The sequence below is a fragment of the Somniosus microcephalus genome, chromosome 5, assembly GCF_052327205.1.
Source record: "Somniosus microcephalus isolate GS21.2 chromosome 5, FLI_Smic_1.0, whole genome shotgun sequence".
In the NCBI taxonomy this organism is placed as follows: domain Eukaryota; kingdom Metazoa; phylum Chordata; class Chondrichthyes; order Squaliformes; family Somniosidae; genus Somniosus; species Somniosus microcephalus.
Genome location: NC_140991.1, coordinates 291897708 through 291917876, shown reverse-complemented (window position 1 = coordinate 291917876; position 20169 = coordinate 291897708). Strand labels below are relative to the sequence as shown.

The 20169-nt window shown below is 45.3% G+C and overlaps 1 long non-coding RNA gene across 1 annotated transcript in view; it reads right to left on the bottom strand.

The window, feature by feature from the left end:
* LOC147117805 (uncharacterized) overlaps positions 1-18813 on the bottom strand; it is a 138106-nt gene extending 119293 nt beyond the window's left edge. Inside the window, exon 1 of the long non-coding RNA XR_015078309.1 lies at positions 18613-18813. This is a non-coding gene — a long non-coding RNA (uncharacterized LOC147117805). The remainder of the gene's footprint in view (positions 1-18612) is intronic.
* Positions 18814-20169: the final 1356 nt, after the last annotated feature.

Sequence of the window (20169 nt, the reverse complement as noted above, 5' to 3'; positions counted from 1 at the left end):
CGCCCACGCCCCCAGGTTAAAATTGCGAATTACCGCCGATTGCGCTGGTTCGGGAAGGCTCTTCAAATTGAGTTCATTTTCTTAGGCGCACAGGCACCTTTTAAAAGTTTTTTCGTATCAAAAAATATTTAATTTACTAAGAAACTGACTAGTGTACACCAATGAAACTATCAAATAGTTTTTGTGAAGTCATTTTAAGTGATTTTAAATCAGGTTACTCACAGGTGAAGGATTGGACTCCCTTATTGGCCCAGAAATTTGGGTCGGGGGCTTCCCGCGGGTGCAAGCCTCCGACCTGCACTTACCAACCGCGCTGGCCGGTGAGCTGTGGGCCCGCGTGGGATTCCGATCCTGGGCCTCCTCCAACTGCCGGCGCGCAGTGCTTGCGTATCCCAGGGGCGCAGTTAGTTTGATGCGTCCCCTGGGATCACGTGGGCCATGGAGAGCCAATGGTAGCAGGGAATGCTTCATTCATAAGTTTGACAGGAGACCTGTCAAACCTATAAATACTACAAGCCCCAAAACATCACTAAATCTTCAAATACATTTTTTTTTTAAATCACATTTTTAAAATAAACTATAAATTACATGAAATAACTATTTTAAACAATAATTTAAATTTTTGAAAAAATTAATTACATTTTCTAACGGGGCTAAAAATAAACTTACCTTTTTTAAAAGTATTTAAAAATAATAAACCTGTGGAAAAAATGTTTTAATTTTAATTAATTCACCAATTACCTTGTAAAAAGCAGGCCTTGCGACTGCTTTTTACATGTCTAACTTCTGGAGACTTACCCTCCCGGGAAAACCTGCAAAAAAAACATAAGTTCGATGCGCACACGCAGCCTCTCCTGCGCACACGTTCGACTTCTGAACCCCTTCTTTCAGGGGAATGGAAGTGCCAGTTTCCCGCGCATGCGCAGTGCATGCATGCATGAAACCGGCACTTCCATTGGGCTTACAGGTGAGTACCCCGTGTGTACTCACCCGTGGAGACCCAAATTTCTGGGCCAATTGGTTATTTTTGGTGATGAACCCATTTTCAGCTGTATTAATAAAACTGCACGAGATTACCACTCGTAGATACATCAAGGAATGCTTTACAATGGAAAGAAAAAAATTATTATGTTGCCCGACAGCGCTAGTTCACGGAAGGTTTTACATCTGTGATTATGCAAATGAATTTTAGCGGAAACTTGAAGCGTTACCTAACCAGCACAATTTCAAGTGCATTTTGGGCTCAATTTCATGAGTGCGTCCAGAGTGGAAACTCTACCCACCAGAGTGTCATCTGGTGTATCACGCATGTTACAAAACATGTTTACATCTGAAAACTAAACAGGTAATGCAACACACAAATGTTTAGATATTTCTAGAACACCTATGCAACACACTTCCAAGGCAGCAGCTTCTTTCAATGCTTAAAATTATCAATGGGCAATCCTAATTATATAAGACATAAACATTCTTAAGGAAAAGGAAAAAAAACTATTCACACAACCAAGCCTGCACCCTTATCATAAATCAACCCACTTTTCCAGCTTCTCAAACTTACTCAATTGTTTCTTGAATCTATTTGCACTGCCTGCTTTAATGGTATACGAGGAAATGTAACAGCATGGATAGAAAGTTGGTTGACAGGAAACAAGAGTTAAGCTAAATGAATGTTGCCCAGACTGGAGAAAGGTTGGAAGTGGTGTACCACAGGGATCAGTGCAGGGTTCACTTTAGATCTTGATATTTATTAATCATTTGGACTTGGGCATAGGATATACAAGCTCTAAGCTTACTGATGATACAAAAGTAGGAGGTTTGGTAAACAGCAAGGACTAAAAGATATCAGGAATTCACAGACAGGTTAAAAGAATGGGGATGGCCGATGCATTTTAATGTGTGAAGCAACACATTTTGGGAGGAAATACAAGGAATTGGAATGAACGTACACTCACTGCAAAGACAATGAAGGATGTGGATGAATGGAGACCTACGGGCTCAAATACATAATTACGTGAATGTGCAAGTGCAGGTAGATAAAGCCAGAAAAAAGTCTGACAGCGTTTTGAGTTTTATAAATAGAAGCAGGGAGTACAAGAGTAAAGAAGCAATGATAAGTTTGTACAAGACAATGGTTAGGTGACAGTTAGAGTGCTGTGTGCTGTTTGGATGCCCCATTGTGAAAAGGACATTAAAGCTACAGAGAGTGCACAGCTTAGAGTCACCAGGATGATGTCAGGGTTGGAAATCAAAGTTCTGAGAGAGACTTGAAACACTGGGACTATTTTTATTGGAGCAAAGAAGGCTGAAAGGAGATTTAATAGAGCTCGTTCAAATTATGAATGGTTTTGGTAGACAGAATACAGAAAGATTGGTTGGGAATTCCTCTGGTTGAGATTCACTGATGAGGGTTCATCAATTCAAAATTGTCACCAAAAAAATGAGTGGCGAGGTTAGGATAAATTTCTTTACATAGAAGGTTGTTGGAACATGGAATGCTTTTTAAAATTCTTTCTTGGGGTATTGCCATCGCTAGCAAGACCAGAATTTATTGCCCATCCCTAGCTGACCTTGAGAAGGAAGTGGTGAGCTGCCTTCTTGAACCGCTGCAGTCCATGTGGTGAAGGTACACCCCCACCATGCTGTTAAGTAGGGAGTTCCAGGAATTTTACCCGGAGACGATGAAGGAATGGCGATATATGTTCAAGTCGGGTGGTGCACAACTTGGAGGGGAACTTGGAGGTGATGGCGCTCCCATACACCTGCAGCCTTTGTCCGTCTAGATTGTAGTGGTTGCGAGTTTGGGAGGTGCTGTTGAAGAAGCCTTGGAGAGTTGCTACAGTGCATCCTGTAGATAGTACACACCGTAGTCATGAGGCACCGTTGGTGGAGGGAGTGGATGTTTAAGGTGGTGAATGGGTTGCCAGTCAAGCAGATTGCTTTGCCCTGGATGGTGTTGAGTTTCTAAGTGTTGTTGCAGCTGCACCCATACAGGCAAGTGGAAATATTCCATCATACTCCTGACTTGTGCTTTGTAGGTGATGGAGAGGCTTTGGGGAGTCAGAAGGTGAGCCATTTGCCACAGAATAACCAACCTCTGACCTGCTCTAGTAGCACGGCATGTTTGTGGCTGATCCAGTTGAATTTCTGAACAATGGTGACCCCCCCCAGGAAGTTGATGGGGGATTTGGCGATGGTAATGCCGTTGAATGTCAAGAGATGGTGGTTAGTATGGTAGGTTCAGCCAGACTGTAGCTGGAAGAGGAGAACTGTAGGGGGGAGGGAATTACATTGAATTTACAATACAGAAACAGCCCATTTGGCCCAACAGGTCTATGCTGGTGCTTATGCTCCACATGAGCCTCCTTCCGCCATAATTCATCTAACCCTATCAACATATCTTTCTATTCCTTTTTCCCCCATGTACTTATCTAGCTTCCCCTTAAATGCATCTATGCTATTCACCTCAACCACTCCATGTGGTAGTGAGTTCCATATTCTCACCACTTTCTGAATAAATAAGTATCTCCGAATTCCTTATTGGATTTATTAGTGACTATCTTATATTTATGGCCCTTAGTTTTGGACTGCCCCACAAGTGGAAACATCTTCACTCTGTCTGCTCTATCAAACCCCTCCATCATTTTAAATACCTCTATCAGGCCGCCTCTCAGTCTTCTCTTTTCCAGAGAAAAGAGCTCCAGCCGATTCAGTCTTTCCTGGTAGATGTACCCTCTCAGTTCTGGTATCATCCTTGTAAATCTTTGTTGCACTTTCTCCAGTGATTCTATATCCTTTTTATAATATGGAGACCAGAACTGCGCACAGTAATCTAAGTGTAGTCTAACCAAGGTTCTACATATGTTTAACATAACTTCTCTGCTTTTGAATTCTATTCCTCTAGAAATGATCCCCAGTGCTTTGTTTGCAATTTGTATGACTTTATTAACCTGCGTTGTTACTTCTAATGCTTTGTGAATCAGTACCCCTAGATCCCTTTGCACCTCTACCCCATTTAGACTCTTAATGGGGTAGAAGGAAGACAGGGGGAGAAGAAGGGAGCAAGTGGGTGGAGGGGGAGGAGGATGGAGAGGGTGAGGGTGAGGGAAAGGAGGTTAAAGGGAGGTGGAGAGGGTAATTGGGAGGGAGAGGTGGAGTGGAGGAAAAGTGTGAAGGAAGAAGGGGAGATGAAAGGGAGGAGATGGTGGAAGGGATTGGAGGTAGGGGGGGGCCTCATCACATTATTTTAAGTATGTAGAAACTGGTGAAAACAGGATTTCCTAAATCTACCTTTAGCAAATTATAAGTTAACTGCACTTTATATTGCAATGACAGCTCAATATTGTCTCCTTTAGAGGTAACACAGATGTCGGGAAATCTTGTTTTCCCCAGCAGTAAAGTCAATATTGAATGTTCCATAATGGGCTATGGACCAGGTCACAACACTGGGTCAGTACAGTGGGGCTGTCACATACCTTTAGTTGAGTCCCACTCAGTGCATCATGTAACATTACACTCACAGCGCCTGTCACAATCACACTTAGAATTTTGAGAGCAACTTTTTTTTATAGTAGAAAATGCCGTCGCAGTTCCGCCCATCCATCATGTCAGTAATATCTTTGAAGGTAAGCATTACCTCCCGGTCCTGAATCTATGCTGACTGTTATTTAACAAGTTATCTTCACAACCGTAGCGGGATTTGTTACCTTGTATTTTTTAAATAGAATATAGTTTTATCCTCCCATAGAATCCAGCAATTATTTTATTGTTTACTTTATCTTGCTATGTTTCTCCATTCCTCTCCTTGCTGGGGTCGAATTCCAGGGGCACCAGTAGCCCGTCACGACTGCACCCCGAGGTCATTATCCAAGTGTGAGCTTTGACTGTGAAGGGTAATACTATGATGATGGGTACCTGAAGCGATGAAGCACATTGGGCAGCCATTCCCTGTACCACTGGACATGGAGACCAGAGCTCTACAATGCACTTCTGGCACCCTGTGGGTAGAAAGTGCAAAGGAAAGTGCTGAGAGCCAGTGCAAAGCTGTGCTAGGTTCATTAGACCTCTGACTTTGATGTGAATTGGATGGCCACCCTATAATCGGATTGGAGCACCTGAGCCGCACTTCAGCCAGACAGTGGACATTTGGAATGGGTGTTGAAGGGGAGGCTGTGTCTACAAAATTAAAAAATAGAATTCCCTGCCACCGCTGCCGAGAATCTCTGGTCCCCTTGCCCAGGGCCCCACCCATGTTGTGCCTTCCTCCATGATGGAAAATCACCCAAAGCACGACGACAGCATCACGGGCTGCCGGTGCCTGATATTGGAACCCTGACGCTTCCTCATAGACGACCAGCTCAGAGCTCAACAGGAATGCACAATGAGCTGAACTCACATTATCCGGCAAGGCCAGCTCATTAGTCTGCAGGCACATGCAGGACCTGCGCAGCATAGATAGCAGTACGCAAGGGCTATATTCTCATCCCCCCAAAGTATAAGCGGGCTATCCTGGGCTAGCTGATCCCAGGAGGCAGCTGTCGTGGGGCTACAAATTGCCTCAGTGCCCCTGAATTAGCCAGACGGAGAGAAAAGAAAATCAGCCATGCCTTCCCATTTCTGATCTCCATCCAACGGATGTGAAATACATTTATGTGAATATTGGGCAAGGACAGGATTGGGCTTCACTGTGGTAGGATGTGTTTCTACATTAGAGCTGCCAAATAGATGCAAGGTTTTGTGTTGCTCCAGTCAAATTCCCCAGCAAACAGTCAACACATTTAGGAAAGAATGGATGGGGAGCAAATTGGCAGAGAAAGCTGATGAGATTTTTTTTTAATGTACGGTATTAAGAACATAAGAACATAAGAAATAGGAGCAGGAGTAGGCCAATCGGCCCCTCGAGCCTGCTCCGCCATTCAATAAGATCATGGCTGATCTGATCCTAACCTCAAATCTACTATCACAGAACCATCTCCTGAATCTAACATAATTAGACACACGAAATAGGAGCAGGATCAGGCTACACGGCCCCTGGGCCCGCTCCGCTACCCACAGGGCCATGTCCGATCCGAACCTAGACTCATGTCCAAATTCCTGCCCGCTCCCCGTAACCCTTAATTCCCTTCACTTCTAGGAAACTGTCTATTTCTGTTTTAAATTTATGTAATGATGTAGCTTCTACAGCTTTTTGGGGCAGCATATTCCATGGACCTACCACCCTCTGAGTGAAGTAGTTCCTCCTCATCTCAGTTTTGAAAGAGCAGCCCCTTATTCTAAGACTATGCCCCCTACTTCTAGTTTCACCCATCATCGGGAACATCCTCCCCGCATCCACCCGATCCAACCCCTTCACAATCTTATATGTTTCAATAAGATCGCCTCTCATTCTTCTGAACTCCAATGAGTAGAGTCCCAATCTACTCAACCTCTCCTCATATGTCCATCCCCTCATCCCCGGGATTAACTGAGTGAACCTTCTTTGTACTGACTCGAGAGCAAGTATGTCTTTTCTTAAGTATGGACACCAAAACTGTATGCAGTATTCCAGGTGCGGTCTCACCAATACCTTGTACAACTGAAGCAATACATCCCTATTTTTATATTCTATCCCCCTAGCAATGAAAGCCAACATTCCACTGGCCTTCTTAATCACTTGCTGCACCTGCATACTAACCTTTTGAGTTTCGTGCACCAGGACCCCCAGATCCCTTTGTACTTCAGTACTTTCCAGTTTCTTGCCATTAAGATAATAGCTTGCTCTACGATTTTTCCTGCCAAAGTGCATAACCTCACACTTTCCAGTATTGTATTCCATCTGCCAAATCTCTGCCCACTTACTTAGCCTGTCTATGTCCCCTTGCAGGTTTTTTATGTCCTCCTCACTCACTACTTTCCCTCCCATCTTAGTATCATCTGCAAACTTTGATATGTTACACTCGGTCCCCTCCTCCAAATCGTTAATATAGATTGTAAAGAGTTGGGGACCCAGCACCGACCCCTGCGGAACACCACTAGTTACTGATTGCCATTCTGAGAATGAACCATTTATCCCAACTCTCTGCCTTCTGTTAGATAGCCAATCCTCTATCCATGCCAGAATATTACCCCCAATCCCGTGATTTTTTATCTTAAGCAATAATCTTTTGTGTGGCACCTTGTCAAATGCCTTTTGGAAGTCTAAATACACTACGTCCACTGGTTCCCCTTTATCCACCCTATATGTTACTTCCTCAAAGAACTCCAGCAAATTTGTCAAACATGACTTCCCCTTCATAAAAACATGCTGACTTTGTCCTATTAAATGATGATTATCCAAATGTCCTGTTACTGTCTCCTTAATAATGGACTCCAAAATTTTACCTACCACAGATGTTAGGCTAACCGGTCTATAGTTTCCAGCCTTCTGTTTACTGCCCTTTTTAAATAAGGGTGTTACATTAGCAGTTTTCTAGTCTGCCGGGACTTTTGCTGAGTCCAGGGAGTTTTGGAAAATTATTACCAATGCATCCACAATCCCTACCGCCACTTCCCTCAAGACCCTAGGATGTAAACCATCAGGTCCAGGTGATTTATCCGCCTTCTTGAGTCCCATTATTTTACCGAGTACCACTTCCTTAGTGATTTTGATCGTGTTTAGCTCTTCCCCCCCTATAGCCCCCTGTTTGTCCAATGTTGGGATATTCTTAGTGTCTTCTAATGTAAAGACGGATACAAAATATTCATTCAGTGTTTTTGCCATCTCCATATTTCCCACCATTAATTTCCCGGTCTCATCCTCTAATGGACCAACATTTACTTTAGCCACCCTTTTTCTTTTTATATAACTATAAAAACTCTTACTATCTGTTTTTATATTTTTTGCTAATTTACTTTCATAATCTATCTTCCCTTTCTTAATCAATCTTTTTGTTACTTTTTGCTGTCTTTTAAAGTTTTCCCAATCCTCTATCCTCCCACTAGATTTGGCTACCTTATATGCCCTTGTTTTTAGTCGAATACTATCCTTAATTTCTTTACTTAGCCACGGATGGCTGTCTTTTCTTTTACACCCTTTTCTTCTCAGTAGAATATATTTTTTTTGGAGGTTGTAAAATAACTCCTTAAATGTACACCACTGATCATGTATCGTCTTACCCGTTAATCTATTTTCCCAATCCACTCTACTCAATTCCGCTCTCATACCTTCATAGTCTCCTTTATTCAAGCTTAGCACGCTTGTTTGAGATCCAACCTTCTCACCCTCTAATTGAATATGGAATTCAACCATGTTATGGTCACTCATTCCAAGGGGATCCTTTACTAGGACATTTTTAATTAATCCTGTCTCGTTACACAGGACCAGATCTAAGGTTGCTTGCCCCCTGGTCGGTTCAGTTACATACTGCTCAAGAAACCCATCCCTAATACACTCAATGAACTCATCCTCAAGGCAGCCCTGCCCAATTTGATTTGTCCAATTAATATGATAGTTAAAATCCCCCATAATTATAGATGTTCCCTTATTACAAGCCTCAACTATTTCCTGATTGATACTCCATCCAACATAGTTGCAACTGTTCGGAGGCCTATAGACTACGCCCACTAGTGTTTTTTTCCCCTTATTATTCCTTACCTCCACCCAAACTGTTTCATTATCCTGATCTTTTGACCCAATATCATTTCTCTGTATTACAGTGATTCCTTCCTTTATTAACATAGCCACCCCACCTCCCCTTCCTTCCTGCCTGTCCTTCCTGATCGTTAAATAACCTGGTATGTTTAATTCCCAGGCATTGTCACCCTGCAGCCATGTTTCTGTAATGGCCACAAGATCATACCCATATGTAGTTATTTGTGCCATTAACTCGTCTATTTTGTTACGAATGCTACGTGCATTCAGATAGAGAACTTTCAAATATGTTTTGTGACACTTAGTTCCTGCTTTTGCCCTTTTTATTACTTTAACCTTTTATTCCATACCTTCTGCCCCTTCCTGACATGCTCTGGTTTTTAATTTCCCCACTGCTACCTAAGTCTATGACCTTCTCTGTTGTCACTTTTATTATTTGCTCTCTAGGAACCTCCCCCCCACTAGTTAGTTTAAAGCCCTCTCTACAGCCCTAGTTATATGATCCGCCAGGACTCTAGTCCCAGCACTGGCCAAGTGAAGCCCGTCCCAATGGAACAGCTCCCTCCTGCCCCAGTACTGGTGCCAGTGTCCCAGGAAGCAAAACCCATTTCTCCCACACCAGTCTTTGAGCCACGCATTTAACTCTCTAATTTTATTTGTCCTAGCCAAATTCGCTCGTGGCTCAGGTAATAATCCAGAGATTATTACCCTTGAGGTTCTGTTTTTTAATTTGACCCCTAGCTGCTCATACTCCTTTAACAGAACCGGCTTCCTAGTCCTATCTACGTCGTTTGTACCAACATGGACCACGACAACTGGATCCACCCCCTCCCACTGCAAGTTTCTTTCCAACCCAGAGGAGATGTCCTTAACCCTGGCACCGGGTAGGCAACACAGCCTTCGGGACTCTCGCTCTCGGCTGCAGAGAGCTCTATCTATCCCCCTAATAATACTATCCCCTACCACTACAACATTTCTAGTTACTCCCCCCTCTTGAATGGCCCCCCATTCCACGGTGCTGTGGCCAGGTTGCTCATCCTCCCTGCAGTCCCTGCTCCCGTCCCCACAGGGAGTAAGAACCTCAAACCTGCTGGACAAGAGCAAGGACTGCGGCTCCTCCAGCTCTACCTCCTGGATCCCCGTACCTGCCTCACTGGTAGTCACACCGTCCTGTCCCTGACCATGGGCTACATCTGAATTAATTAACTTCATAGGTGTGATCACCTCCTGATACAGAGTCCAGGTACTTCTCCCCCTCCCTGATGTGTCGCAGTATCTGAAGCTCAGACTCCAGCTTATCAACACGGAGCTGGAGTTCCTGTAGCAGCAGACACTTGTCACAGACGTAATCACCGTGAGCCTCAATGGGGTTCACCGGCTCCCACATCTCGCAACAGTAATACATCACCTGCTCCATTCTATGTAATTGATTAAATTTTTTATTGTTAGTTATGGACACCCTCTGCCCGATTATAGATGCTAGTATCCCCTTTAATTAATTGGATTTAATTTAAATCAATCCCTCTAATTACACCAGTTAAATGGTTTACCAACAGTCACTCTGCACCAGAAAGGCCTTATTAACTACAACCCACAGAGTTAACGTTTGAAAAGAGCACCTAACACCCCACTTACCCAAACTCACACACTTACCCAAACTCACAGCACTCTCAGCAGACTCGCACTCAGTGCTTGCTCGCACTAGCCTGGTCTTTTTATACTGTTTGTTTGTTTACAGCCAAATGAGTCACCCCTGCTGATTGGTTAGAAAACTGGTTTCCACTGCCTGCTGTGCCAATTTACTCCTACTGCAGTGTAACCTTGTTTTACTCTTCTTAAACCAACAGAATCCCAAATATTTAACTTTTCCCCTTTACTTAAACTGCTTAAGTAATCTTATCAAGAATGATTTAAAGAGAAATAACAATTAAAGAACTCACACACTTACCCAAACTCACAGCACTCTCTGCAGACTTGCACTCATAGTAAAGAAGAACACATGAAATATGATTGTTCATTCACTGAAGGTTACCAATCAATATGAAACTGTTACTATTAAGATTAATCAAATACATCTTAAGAGTGCTTGATTATAAATTGAAAGACCTTTTTAAGTTCTCTATAACTCGTTGTAATGCTATCCATCTAACAACAACTTGCATTTATATGGCACCTTTAACACAGAAAATATGACGAGGCACTTTATAGAGGAGAAATAGATGAAGAAACACCATAGAAGACTTAGGAGACATGACCAAAACCATGGTTAAAAATGAAGGGTACAAGGGAGAGAAGTAGCAAGACAAAGAGATTTAGGGAGGGACCCCTAAAGAGTAGGACCAAGACAACTGAAGGTTTTGCTACCAATGGTGGAGCGTAGGGAGTATACTGTCAGTCTGACAGAACCTAGTATGGTCAATCATGTTGATGTCTATCTAGATAATGCCTCCAAGCAATTTATAACTGAATGGGAATAATCAAAAATATCTAAATGTTCACATTAGTTAAAAGGGCATTATAATATTTTCTTTCACTGGTTTTTAAGTTAATAGTGCTTTCTTCACTATTTTTGTACAAATGAATATTATATTTCTTTAAAAAATGTAAAGAGTGACAAATTGGTCTTTTTGCTCTGCAGAGGGGCAAAAAACACTATAAGCGTCCCTCCCCTCTCCTCCGTGTCTTTAAATCTAGACCCAAAAGACTGCAGCTCAGTTTAGTTCTGTTCAAAGGATTTTATGTTAATATTTTGTTGTTTTCTTTTAGGAAATAAAATTGTCATGTGAATTTATTTTGATCTGAAACAGAAATTCTTGTGAAACTTATTTCCTTTCGCTGCACCAGCATCTGTTTTAAGTTTCCTCATTTGTCTGCAAGCTGCTCACTGCTAGCTACAGCGCGGATGGTAAGCTGGCAGTAAATTCACAATTGTCAAAAATATAAATGTAACCACTCCTGCTTAATCTAAACCCCCTTCTCTATATCAAGGAATAACCACAGCCTTGTTAAAGAAAGAAATGATTTGCATTTATAAGAAAAGACTTGCATTAATGTAACACCTTTCATGACCTTAGGACGTACCAAAGCGCTTTCCAGCCAACAAAGTACTTTAAAGGTGTAATCACTGTTGCAATGTAGGGAATTCTCAATACTAAGTGCTACTAAATTGTACAGAACTATATAAGATCCCCAATACACATAGCTGTAACCACACATAATAAGATCCAAGAATGCATGTAAACTTTACCGAATTAAACAAAAAATTAAACACCAATGTTCTATCTTTAATAGAATTAAATATACAAGGGCTGATTTCTGAATGTGCACTTCTGGCATGGAGACTCACTCACTGGGACTGCATGTGGGAAATCCACAGGTGTGCTCCCCATGATTTTACATCCATTCATTTTATGTACTCCCAGTCATTGTGGCTCCACACTGGGAGTGTACATTCAGGAATCAGTCTTATAGGTGATGATGCAGTGGGTAAATGCAGGGTACAGTGTAGTACTGAGCCACACAGATAGGAAGATCCCACGTTCAATCCCTGGTCTGTGCTGAGTTAGCAGATTTTAGCACGTGTCATTGCCCTCCAGAGCCCCTGGTATAGGAGGAAGGTGAAAATGGCCAGATTACTCCTTCCTGATTGCAAATGAGCAACCCATGATAAACATATATGAGGAGCTGGCTGGCTCAGCTTTGATATCACCTACAGTCAGTAAACCAACCCAGTAACACTCAATGTCAAACCTGGAGAATCGCTGGCTGCTGATTACTGTAGCATGACCCTTGCTGGGAAAGTACACATACATTGGGCTCAGTGATGATGGTCCAATAGCTTACTGAGACTTGCTGTCAAGACTCACACATGAAGACTGGCCATGCAGATGAAGTACCAAAGTCCTGCTACCATCCATGGAATCATACCTCCACAACAGTCAGTGCTTTCATGACAGGAGGCAAGATAAAGGAAGAATTACCACTTGACTGAGTTACTGGAAGCTTGCTACTTCTTGTAAAATCATACTGTAGCACCTTAAGAGGAAGATGAGCAAAGGGATAAAAGCTGGACAAGAAGTAAAAAGACTAACTGTTATGAATGCACGCTATCAGCATGAAGCCGCAGCCACCAGAACACAAAGTGAGAGATTACAAGCCTACTCTGAATGATTCTCGAAGAGTCCTTATTTCTATCATTACCATGATCATTTGCATTGGCTTTCATAGAATACTAGTATGCAGTTTTGTTTTATTTGTTTATGGGGTGTGGGCGTCGCTGGCAAGACCAGCATTTATTGCCCATCCCTAACTGCCCTTGAGAAGGTGGTGGTAAGCCGCCGCCTTGAACCGCTGCAGACCATATGGTGAAGGTACTCTCACAGTGCTGTTAGGTAGGGAGTTCCAGGATTTTGACCCAGCGACGATGAAGGATCGGCGATATACTTCTAAGTCAGGATGGTGTGTGACTTGGAGGGGAACTTGGAGGTGGTGGTGTTTCCATGTGCCTGCTGCCCTTGTCCTTCTAGGTGGAAGAGGTCGCGGGTTTGGGAGGTGCTGCCGAAGAAGCCTTGGTGAGTTGCTGCAGTGCATCTTGTAGATGGTACACACTGCAGCCACGGTACGCCAGTGATGGAGGGAGTGAATGTTTAAGGTGGTGGATGGGGTGCCAATCAAGCGGGCTGCTTTGTCCTGGATGGTGTCGAGCTTCTTGAGTGTTTTTGGCGCTGCACTCATCCAGGCAAGTGGAGAGTATTCCATCACACTCCTTACTTGTGCCTTGTAGATGGTGGAAAGGCTTTGGGGAGTCAGGAGGTGAGACACTCGCCACAGAATACCTAGCCTCTGACCTGCTCTTGTTGCCACAGTATTTATGTGGCTGGTCCAGTTAAGTTTCTGATCAATGGAGACCCCCAGGATATTGATGGTGGGGGTTTGGTGATGGTAATGCCGTTGAATGTCAAGTGGAGGTGGTTAGACTCTCACTTGTTGGAGATATTCATTGCCTGGCACTTCTGTAGCGCAAATGTTACCTGCCACTTCTCAGCCCAAGCCTGAATGTCGTCCAGGTCTTGTTGCATGCGGGCATGGACTGCTTCATTGTCTGAGGAGTTGTGAATGGCGCTGAACACTGCAGTCATCAGTGAACATCCCCATTTCAGACCTTATGTTGGAGGGAAGGTCATTGATGAAGCAGATGAAGATGGTTGGGCCTAGGACACTGCCCTGAGGAACTCCTGCAGCGATGTCCTGGAGCTGAGCTGCCTTCTTGAACTGCTGCAGCCCATGTGATGTCAAATCAGAACACACTTTTTCACACAAAGGGTCGTGGAAATGTGGAATTCTCTCCCTAAAAGGCTGTGGATGCTGGGTCAATTGAAATCTACAAGACTGAGATTGACAGATGTCTTTTAGGTAAGGTTATCAATAGATGTGGATCAAAGGTGGGCAAATGGAGTTGAGGTACAGATCAGCCCTGATTGAATTAAATGGCGGAACAGACTCAAGGGGCTGAATGGCCTACTCCTGTTCCTATGTTCCCTGATGACTCAGTCAGTCTGTAAATTCAGTGCACTACTGAGTCGGACAGACTGAGCAGATCCCTGATTCAATTTCTGGTCCATGCTGCATTTGCCAATTTCAACCAGGCTGGCAATTCGGATGATGCAGCTGGCCTCAACTAGGAAAGGGGAAAATTAACCAAGGCTCCCTTCCTGATTACTAACCAATGACATTCACTGTGAAGTGCGCAGATGTGAGCATTGGGCAAGAATAGGATGTGACTTAATTGTGGTGTCCAAACAATCAAATACAGGAAACTCTTTTTTATCCGGCACCGACGGGACCGGCGTGGTGCCGGTTGATCAAAAAGTCCGTATTACAGAGAGGTATACTTACCAAGGTATGAGAGCCCCATACATGGCCACAGGTGCAGGAGCCCCGGTTACACGGCACTTGTGCAGGAGTCCCGGTTACACGGCCACAGATCCAGGAGTCCCTGTTGCACGGCCACAGAGCCAGGAACCCCGGTTACACGGCCACAGGTGCAGGAACCCCGGTTACACGGCCACAGAGCCAGGAACCCCGGTTACACGGCCACAGGTGCAGGAACCCCGGTTACACGGCCACAGAGCCAGGAACCCTGGTTACACGGCCACAGGTGCAGGAACCCCGGTTATACGGCCACAGAGCCAGGAACCCCGGTTATACGGCCACAGAGCCAGGAACCCTGGTTACACGGCCACAGAGCCAGGAACCCCGGTTATACGGCCACAGAGCCAGGAACCCCGGTTATACGGCCACAGAGCCAGGAACCCCGGTTATACGGCCACAGAGCCAGGAACCCCGGTTACACGGCCACAGAGCCAGGAACCCCGGTTACACGGCCACAGAGCCAGGAACCCCGGTTACACGGCCACAGAGCCAGGAACCCCGGTTACACGGCCACAGAGCCAGGAACCCCGGTTACACGGCCACAGAGCCAGGAACCCCGGTTACACGGCCACAGAGCCAGGAACCCCGGTTACACGGCCACAGAGCCAGGAACCCCGGTTACACGGCCACAGAGCCAGGAACCCCGGTTACACGGCCACAGAGCCAGGAACCCCGGTTACACGGCCACAGAGCCAGGAACCCCGGTTACACGGCCACAGAGCCAGGAACCCCGGTTACACGGCCACAGAGCCAGGAACCCCGGTTACACGGCCACAGAGCCAGGAACCCCGGTTACACGGCCACAGAGCCAGGAACCCCGGTTACACGGCCACAGAGCCAGGAACCCCGGTTACACGGCCACAGAGCCAGGAACCCCGGTTACACGGCCACAGAGCCAGGAACCCCGGTTACACGGCCACAGAGCCAGGAACCCCGGTTACACGGCCACAGAGCCAGGAACCCCGGTTACACGGCCACAGAGCCAGGAACCCCGGTTACACGGCCACAGAGCCAGGAACCCCGGTTACACGGCCACAGAGCCAGGAACCCCGGTTACACGGCCACAGAGCCAGGAACCCCGGTTACACGGCCACAGAGCCAGGAACCCCGGTTACACGGCCACAGATCCAGGAACCCCGGTTACACGGCCACAGATCCAGGAACCCCGGTTACACGGCCACAGAGCCAGGAACCCCGGTTACACGGCCACAGAGCCAGGAACCCTGGTTACACGGCCACAGAGCCAGGAACCCCGGTTACACGGCCACAGGTGCAGGAACCCTGGTTACACGGCCACAGAGCCAGGAACCCCGGTTACACGGCCACAGGTGCAGGAACCCTGGTTACACGGCCACAGAGCCAGGAACCCTGGTTACACGGCCACAGAGCCAGGAACCCCGGTTACACGGCCACTAATATATAGTAAAACTTACCTGAACCTACTACTGAATTTTACCGGTCAAGAGATTTTTCCGGATATTTAGGTGCCGGTTAAAAGAGTTTCCTGTAGCTTGTCGACACTGATTGGCGATCTCCAGGGTGTTTTTGGCATTTGTGGATCTGGTATCCCAGCAAGAGTCAGTTACTGTCTTCCAGAATAAAGGGGCAAACAATGAAAATTGAAAGGGAAAGAACTGAAATGATTCCCATTCAAATCTGGAGTCCGATATTACCGAGAACTGAACTCCAGATAATGATATTGGCTGCAGTGCCCCTAGGATTCGAGTTTTATGGTGGCAGCCAGATGCTACTCAACTTTAACTTTTCCACTGGTAGCAGAGCACAAAGCAAACATAAATAAATTAGTAGCAGGTCAGTAATGCCCCCCAGCTGGGCTGCTGTCCAACCCTTCTATATGATAGCCGGTTATTACCAATGCTTCTGAAGTATTGTGTACAGTTTTGGTCTCCTTACATGAGGAAGGATACACTTGTCTTGGAGGGAGTGCAACAAAGGTTCACTGGACTGATTCCTGGGATGGGGCGATTGGCTTATGAGGAGAGATTGTGCAGACTAGACTTACATTCCCTAGAGTTTGGAACAATGAGAGCTGATCTCATTGAAACATATAAAATTATTACAGGGTTTGACTGGGTAGATGATGAGAGGATGTTTACCCTGGCGAGAGAGTCTAGAACTGGGAGTCGACCATTTAGGACTGAGAGGAGGAGAAATTTCTTTACTCAAAGTGTTGTGAATATTTGGAATTCACTACCACAGAGGGTTGTGAATGCTCAGTCATTGAGTATATTGAAGACCGAGATTGATAGATTTTTGGATACTAAAGGAATCAGGTGATATGGGGATAGTGCAGGAAGGTGGAATTGAGATAGAAGATCAGCCATGATCTTGTTGAATGGTGGGGCAGGCTCAAAGGGCCGAATGGACTACTCCTGCTTCTATTTCTTATGTTCTTATGCTCTTACTAGAGAGCTGGGAAATAAACAAACAGGAAAACTTCTGCAGCTCACTTTCACAGAAATCACAGAAACCCCACAGTGCAGATAGAGGCCATTTCGGCCCATCAAGCCTGCACCGACACATATCCCACCCGATCCCCATAACCCCTATACCAACACATATCCCACCCTATCCCCGTAACCCCACGTATTTTAATCCCCCTAACACTAAGGGTCAATTTATCATAGCCAATCAACCTAACCCGCACATCTTTGGACTGTGGGAGGAAACCGGAGCACCCGGAGGAAACCCACGCAAACACGGGGAGAACGTGCAAACTCCACACAAATGTAAGATAGCATTTTGCGCTGTGGAGAAGCAATCTCCCCTGTCAGTTACGAACTGGGACTTGTTAGCACCAGGAATGGAAAACCATTTGTGGCCATGTTTCCACTTTGAACTGGGAGGGTTGGGCCTGGAGGAGGATGGGATGTCACTGTCACAGACCAGCATACTTAATCGGTTTTGCTGCTGGATTTGGTTGTTTCTGCGGATGCAATTGGTCTCATGTTTTTTTTCCCCTATCTCTTCCTTCTCTCCCACCACACCCCAGCCCCACCAACCAACCCCAGAAGGATAATTCTGCTGTTGCAGTCTACTCTAGCCAGCCTTGAGCTCGCCAAACCCACCCCAACAAGGGGCCATGCAGTTCAGCAGGCTGACAACACGAAAAGACAACTTGAAATCCTAATTGGAAAGAGGTGTGAAACTGCAGAAACGGTTATCTGTTAGCCATGAGCTGCTAGCAATCTATACAAGAATACGTTATACAGATGAACAGTTGGTGTGCCTGAAGTAATAAAAAAAAGCTTATATTAGTCACACATTATTTACAATATTGTAATTCAGGCAATAGATTAATCGGGTCGACATGCGATCAAGTCCCATGCCATCAGCAATTAGTCTTAACCGAGTGTGGGTTTGTGTAACCTGACTGAGTTATGTGGCTGAGAAGGAAGTATTTGTTTTCACCCTTCAGTGCGCTTGATCGAACGCGAGTGAATGAAGACCAGTAATGAACAAGACAAGTACAGTAATGACTAAGACCAGTCCAGTGATGAACCAGCACTGAATATGTGAGCAGGGATAGCAGATCTGACTGTGCACACTGAGCGACTCATGTCACAGTAAGACGTCGTTTACATAAGGAACCAAAAACTGGATGGGTTTAAGCAAGCCAAGTTTGATCACCAATTCCTCGCTGATCAATTTATATTTTCATTAATAAATGATGTGCACTAAAACGTCAGTCAGATAAGTGGGCAAAGTGTGTCAAATAGTTGGGAGCTAAAGAACCGTCAGTGCACTCAAACACGATCCTTTTGTGATATTTTGATTATCGAATAATAAATTGGATGAATATGAAAACAACAGAAATTGTAGGCGAACGGAACTAGAAAATATCCCCTTTAAAAACCTTCCATGACACCTCTACAGGTTTTACACAACAGATAACAAACATTAGGAAACGCTCCAGCAGCTAACTCCGCCGGGGAGAATTTATTCCAGTTCACACTTTAACATACAAACAAAAAAGCTACATTTACATTTTTCCCTCTGTCTTGACGTCGCTACATGAATCCAGTAAATGTGTACAAAATAAACGGATTCCTCACCTTATTCTTGCGCTCTCCATTTCTTTCTGCGGTAAAATTGCGTCAGTGTAGAGACGAAGGGGATTTTTCTTCTCGGCTTACAAACCTTTTTTTTTTGTTTTTTTGTATCCTGAATGAGAATTTTTTTCCGCTCGGCTGCCTCTGCCCGGGTTGCACTGACGTGCGCCTCCGCCCTGCTTCTCTCCTTCCTCCGTCCCCGCCTCCTCGGCGAAGGAGGTACAGTAACAACATGTACCTTTACTGGCAGCTGGCCCCTCACTGCAAGTGGGCCCCCTCACAGCGAATGCCCCCTACCAAACTGGCACTGACAGGCCAATCTCCTGGGCTGGAGCAGTGAGCAGACACACAGCAACAAGCCATGGCAATTCAGAGCCCCCCCAAGTCAAGAATTCAGCCTGGGGGAAAGAGAGTTAAAAAAAGAAAGACTTGCATTTATATAGCGCCTTTCACAACCACTGGACATCCCAAAGCGCTTTATGGCCAACAAAGTACTGTATTGAAGTGTAGTCACTGTTGTAATGTAGAAAACACAGCAGCCAATCTGCACACAGCAAGCTCCCACAAACAGCAATGTGATAATGACCAGATAATCTGTTTTAATGATGTTGATTGAGGGATAAATATTGGCCAGGACACCGGGGAGAATGCCCCTGCTCTTATTCGAAATAGTGCCGTAAGATCTTTTACGTCCACTTGAGAGCACAGACTTGGTTTAACGTCTCATCCGAAAGACTTGACTAATCCAATACTCTCCCGGCTGCCCTCTCATCCTCCACAAACATCAGTATCCTAAACTTAATCTAGATCAAGTAAGTAGTCAAGAAACTACACTGTAAACTAAGTTACCTAATTAAAACTTAAATTTAATGTAATTAAATAAAACAAGGTCATATAGGGATGGCAGTGCAGGTGGTGTGCAGCAACTGCAGCATGTGACAGTTTGTGGAGATCATTGTGATCCCGGGCAACCACGTCTGCAGTAAGGGCCTGCATCTTGAGGAACTTCAGCTCAGAGTTTTTGAGCTGGAGTCTGAGGTACAGACATTGTGGGGCATCAGGGATGGGGAGAGTTACCTGGACACTTTGATCCAGGAGGCAGTCACACCCCTTGGGTTCGGTAGTGGTACAGGTCTGGTTAGTGGTCAGGGACAGGAGGGTGTAACTGCAACTCAGGCAGGTAAGGATACCCCAGGTGCAGTGCTGGAGGAGCCTCAGCCTTTGCCCTTGTCCAACAGATATGAGGTACTTGCTGCCTGTGTGGATGAGGGAAAAGCCTGCAGGATGGATGAGCAAGCTGACCATGGCACCATGGTGCAGGAGGCCATTCAAGTGGGGGGAGTGAAAGGGAATGTAGTTGTGGTAGGGGACAGTATAGTCAGGGGGATAGATACTGTTCTCTGCAGCCGCGACCGAGAGTTCCGAAGGTTGTGTTGCCTGCCCGGTGCCAGGATTAAAGACATCTCCCAGCGGCTGGAGAAGAACTTGGAGTGGGAGGGGAGGATCCAGTTGTTGTGGTCCACGTAGGAACCAACGACATAGATAGAACTAGGAATGAGG